We start from the raw sequence: 5,829 nt of genomic DNA on the forward strand, positions 1-5,829 counted from the left end.
CTCTCTCTCTCTCTCTCTCTCTCTCTCTGTCAAGCACACACACAAACACAAACACACATACGCATACATAAACAGGCACACTTAAAGAATATTTATAAAAGCACAATATACTCACAAACAAAGAATCTATACGACCTTAGCTTTGCCACAGTACAGAAACGGGACGCATGATTGTAAACACAATATGGTGGTAAAACGAGACTTCAGTGGTAGACCACATTAGAGTAAATAAAGCTGGATGGTGATCAAACGTTCGTACAAAGTAGGGCTACACGGATGTAAACACCTCTTAATGGTGGCCAAACTAAACTACAGAGAAAGGCAACGTGAATGTAAAAGCAGCGTAATTGTGATAAAACGAGCGTCCATATTTCATCTTACTTTTATTCAGTGAGGTCTCATGAGTGTAAACGTAGCTTAAGGGTGACCAACCGGTTGTGCACAATGTACTTGAACACAGCTTAATGGTGATCAAACGACTGTTCAAAATGAACGTTTACAGATTGAAGTCTCATGAGTGTGTATACGTAGCTTAATGGTGAGCGAGCGCGCGGATTGATGCCCACCTCGCCCTTCGCTGTTGTGCCCGCTCTCTGGTGTCATGTGATCTACCTCCGCGCGCTGTTCACCGCGCGCCGCGCGCTTACTCAGAGGATCATGTACATGATCATGTACAAAACATCAGGCTTCCAGTTTCCACTATAAACACAAACACGGCAGACGAAGACGGAAAAGTGTAGCGCGTAGTTGCAGATAGAATAGTCCGCAGTCTTGTCCAAGCGGACTTGCTCTCTTGTATCGTATCTCTACAGACTTCTCACACAATTCTCTTAGTTTGAAATCCGTCAATATAACCTAATCTCTGTGAACAGTGGAAAAACAACTTAGACTTCATTCAAATTTAATTTTAAGCACACATCATGTGACCAAGGGGGAGGGGAGAATTTTTCCTCATTCTTTGCTTTACTTCTGAAAACTTTGCAAACAATGGTCAAGGCAGAGTGTGGACACATATTATTATACACTCGTATTATATAATTCTTGGAAGCAATGATTTATGATGACTATGACTGTCCGGTTTTCTGATTTTGTCCGTCACTGCCTGGTGGTGCATTATAGTTTTTTTGTGGAAAGAGAAAGGTTTTGTTTTGGTGTGGATTAATGCTGATGAATCTTTGTGGGAGATACTTGACAGAGTAAGTTCACAGTAGAGGTAAGCTATAACTTATATAAGCATGCTGCTTTGATTGTATGTGCATAATGTGAGTGGGTTTACGTTTGTGTGTATGTGTGTGCGTTTGTGTGCATGTGTGTATGTATGTATATATGTGAGTGTGTGTGTGTGTGTGTGTGTGTGTGTGTGTGTGTGAGTGTATGTATATACATGTATATATGTGCGTGTGTGAGTGTGTGTGTGTGTGTGTGTGTGTGTGTGTGTGTGTGTGTGTGTGTGTGTGTTTATGGGCCAATTATAGGTGTTTGTGTTTGTATGTGTGTCTGTGCCTGTGTATGTGTCTGTGTTTGTGTGGTATGTGTGTGTGAGTGTGTGTTTAAACGCCTTTGGTCAGCATTCCCTCTCTCCACTCTCACGTTCCCTAGTCCCCTTATCTCACCCCTCTTTCTTTCCCTATCTTTGTTTCTCTTTCTGCATCCCCCCTCTCTGCCCCTCCCCCTTCTCTCTCTCTCTCTCTCTCTCTCTCTCTCTCTCTCTCTCTCTCTCTCTCTCTCTCTCTTTCTGCTCTCGTTCCTTTATTCTCGTTCTCTCTTTCTCTCTATCATTTTGTGTGTTGCTTCCTACATTAATACACATTAAATATGTAATAGGTATCAAAGAAGCGTACAATTAATTGCTAACTGGAAGTAGTCTAGCTGGTGTTATAATTTGATTTTCTGACCATGCCACAGTTGCACCGATGAACGACTTGCTATTCAGATAAAATAACAGGAGACAACTTATCTTAGCAATGTTCTTGTAGGAAGACGGGGTTCGAGAAGACAGTACACCCCCCCCCCCTCCCACCGCTCCTTTTCCCCATTTCAAACCTCTTGACCTAGGGAGTTACATCACATGGGTCATACAGTGGGTTTGATGCAAGGACCTTCCTTGGTTTGATCCTAGATCTATGCCTTTCATGATCAGGGAACTGTAGGCTGGGATCGTTATGATGAGAGAGGGCGTGGGAGATTTGACAAAATAATATAGGTCGGCACTATCCTCCTCCCCACTTGATTCATTATGAGCTTGGCTTATATAAATCATATCTGTTGAACATAATATTTTCCCTACCCACTAACCTTTCACTTGATTTGTTATGAGTTTAATCATATCTGTCGATGTTTTTTCCTCCTACCCAATAACCTTTTACCCGATTCATAACGAGCTTAATATTTTAATCTGTCGAAGATTTCTTTCTCTACCCACTAACTTTTCACCCGATTAATTATGAGCATATATCACTACTGTCGAAGATTTTTTTTCAACCCACTAACAACTTCCCATCTGATTCATTGTGCGTATCATATACGAGCGTATTACCCTGTCGTAAATTTATCTTTTCTGGTGCCACTCCATTTGACGATCTGATCTACTCGACTGATCACAGCCTATCTTTTGTGTTCTTGTGTCAGTCAGTTAGGGGTTAGAGTAAAGGGCTATGGTTTGGACTAGGATAAGGGATATAAGGTTACGGTAAAGTTCAGGTTTCAGGTTGTTGATTGTAGTAGATTAGTAGACTGTTAAGTGAAACAATTTTGTCGACTGTTGTTGTGATACGCCGTCAAGTAGCTCAAAAACATCGTGGCAAACCGTCAAGTGGACGACGGGTAGGTTACCTTTTTTCCACCTTACTAGACCAAGCGCCAGCCTCCCAGCTGGTTCATCAATGCGCTCATCACATTGTTATTCTATGGCAAATTGTTTTTCTTCCCACCGGCTTGTACTGTCATAGCTTTTGTTGTTTTAGTGACCGTTTTAGGGCACTTGTGACACAATTAATTCATTTTAAGTGCTGAAGATTAGAGGTGTTACAAGAGAGTGGCAAACACAAAAAAGAAGGAGAGATAGGAAAGATAGGTGTTTGACATGGAAGAAGGAGCAAACCACACCAGAGCACCCGCTAATCACCCCCCTTGTCTTAGTGTACTTCTGGCATAACAATTGCGATAAAACCATGACGCTTCAAACTGAGTGTAATATTGTACAAGTGGCTTGTGAGAGAGGTTGGAATCAACGATGACATGAAAAACAAAACGTCCATGCATTTCAAGGACTTCACATGATTATGAATAATATCTCAATGACAGCACACATGCCAGTGACTAATTCTTCCAATGTGCCCTTGTTTTTGTCTCTGTTCCCAGAATGAACATCGCCTTTCCAACGTTTTCTTTTTGGTGTTAAAAAAGAAATGAAGAGGGAGAAAAAGGTGTCTGTCTAATTTGCCTTCTTTTGGAACCGTTCTGAAGATGCCAAATATTTAATATTTACCATGCCGTATTGTGGCACTACCGTTTCTCAGTGGCACAATGCCTCAAACGGAAGGAAGGGGGCGCTCATGGTCTAGAGGTTACGGCCTCTCATTCAATAGGTCCCTATGTCCCGGGTTCGAAACCTGACAGCGAAGGAACATTTTCTTCTCTAAAATTGTTTTCTTTTTACCTCCTTTCCTGCTCTTTAACCATATTATGTTGTCTGCTTTTGTCTCCACTTTCTGTCCCCACCCCACCTCCTTTGCGCTCTCCTATGGGCTCCTGACTCTTTCTGCAGCCTTTCTACTGCTACTCCTTGGCTTCTTCTTCCTGCCGTCTTTTAGCCACATCCCTGACCTCAACGTTGGTAAGATCTACAACCTAACGTTCTCGAATGAGGGCGAAAAATCGCGAAGGCCCTGAGTGCAAGTTGCGCATGTTAAAGAGCCCTTGGTGTTCCAAAATCGATTAGAGTAGGCTTCGGCCGCCACCGGGGCAAAATTCAAAATTAATTCCTACCCAGCAGAAAATATTTAATGTGTCCCACGTTCTCATATGCCCTATGCAGTTACGAGCGCCGTAAAACATTTACCAAAACAAACAAACAAACAGAACCGAAGGAAACACAAAATCACAAAGAAGTAATAGATGTATGTATTGTACCACTGCGATACAAATATAATCTTGGTTTGGGTTGATTAAAAAAGTTAAGTCTGGCGACTTTTGACCAAAACACACTCTTCTAACCCCAAAAATCGAACGCGAATGAGATTATCTTTACTTCTATCATGTTATTTATATTGATCGTTGTCTTTGTGAGGTTCAATTGAGTCATGGGGAGGGGGGGGGGGACTATGTTACATAATGTTTAGAATCGGTAAAACATAATTAGGTCTCATCAAGCCATTCCAACCTTCAATAGAAATATAATATCTGTTCTGTCTTTTGAAAAAAAGATACATACTCACACGCGCATACACACACACTCTCACCCACAGACACACACACACACACACGCACTCACACACATTCACACACACAAACACACACACACACACACACACACACAAACACACACACACACGCACTCACACACATTCACACACACAAACACACACACACACACACATACACACACAGACACACACACACACACACACACTCGCACACAATGGCCATGATCCTACCACGAAAGGAGAACTTACTTTGTCTTTGTCTTTGCTACTTTAAAAAAGTTATTAAAAAATTCAGCTGATTCGCAATAATATTGATTTTCCAACTTGAACCATGAGCCAGATGTGAAATATGAATTAACTGAATTGGCGAAGTTAAAAAGCCTTTGTTCTGAGCGACAACCACAAAGGTCATACACAATGTCATAAGCAAGAGCAGGATTAAAATTATTGTCTCGGTGAATTTTGGATTTAAAAAAAAAGAAAAGAAAAGAAAACAGATCACGTCTGAATGGCCGCATTTTGACACACTAGTTTTTAAACGTTTGGAATGTGTTTAGTCCTTTCACTGCTGTATTCGTCCACTTGTTGCGATGCTACGTTAGAGGCAAAGACCATTGTTCCTCCTGACTTGACAAAAACCGGCTGTAAGAAACAGACCAGGAAATGTGTGCATGCGTGACAGTGAGCGACAGAGGTGAGGGACAGCGAGTTGAAGATGGGGTTTAGGTGTCTGTGTGTGTGTGTGTGTGGTGGGGGGTGTGTGTGTGTGTGTGTGTGTGTGTGTGGGGGGGGGGGTGAAGGGAGGGGAGAGGGGTGTTAACAAAGCTTAAGTATTTTGGTTGAATGTTTAGAGGAAAAGAAACCACTGCACCGACGACTTTTTGTTCCTGTTGCAAGCTTTGTCAAAGGCCTTGGACCAGGAAACGCATTTTCGTGTAAACTAAACAGACTGAATACTGAGTAGACAGTAGTAAGTAGTAAGATTGTGCTGTAGGCGAATGCAGTTTATTTTTGTGGCTGTCGTTCGTAAGGCGGGAAAGGGTTCTCCTTCACAATGAGAAACGCCTTTAGATATGACACAACAACTTCAAAAACAGTAGGCTCTCCCTGAATAGAGGAACGGAGTAGAGTCTAGATCTAGTTTTTCTCAGTTTCAAAACTTCAAAATTCAACGATCACGACACAAAGATATCATTAAAAAATGTTCCCTATTTGTGTTGCAAGTGCCAAAGAAAAAATGCTAGTAGAAAGAAGAGAGCATAGACGAAATGTTCCCCATGAGAGAGTGGAATTCATATCTTTTCCAAGCATGGAAACTAGACTAGCGACACCGTTATTGCAGCAGCAGCAGGAGTAGTAGTAGTAGTAGTAGTAGTAGTAGTAGTAGTAGTAGTAGTAGTAGTAG

At 41.8% G+C, this 5,829-nt stretch overlaps 1 protein-coding gene across 1 annotated transcript in view; it reads left to right on the forward strand.

The window, feature by feature from the left end:
* The first annotated feature begins 915 nt into the window (after positions 1 to 915).
* Positions 916 to 5,829, forward strand: part of LOC101849109 (alpha-(1,3)-fucosyltransferase 7) — a 55,687-nt gene continuing 50,773 nt past the window's right edge. Inside the window, exon 1 of the mRNA XM_013088134.2 lies at positions 916 to 1,213. The gene's annotated coding sequence lies outside the window, so the exon portion shown is untranslated. The remainder of the gene's footprint in view (positions 1,214 to 5,829) is intronic.

This window comes from Aplysia californica, unplaced genomic scaffold, assembly GCF_000002075.1.
Source record: "Aplysia californica isolate F4 #8 unplaced genomic scaffold, AplCal3.0 scaffold00022, whole genome shotgun sequence".
NCBI lineage: Eukaryota > Metazoa > Mollusca > Gastropoda > Aplysiida > Aplysiidae > Aplysia > Aplysia californica.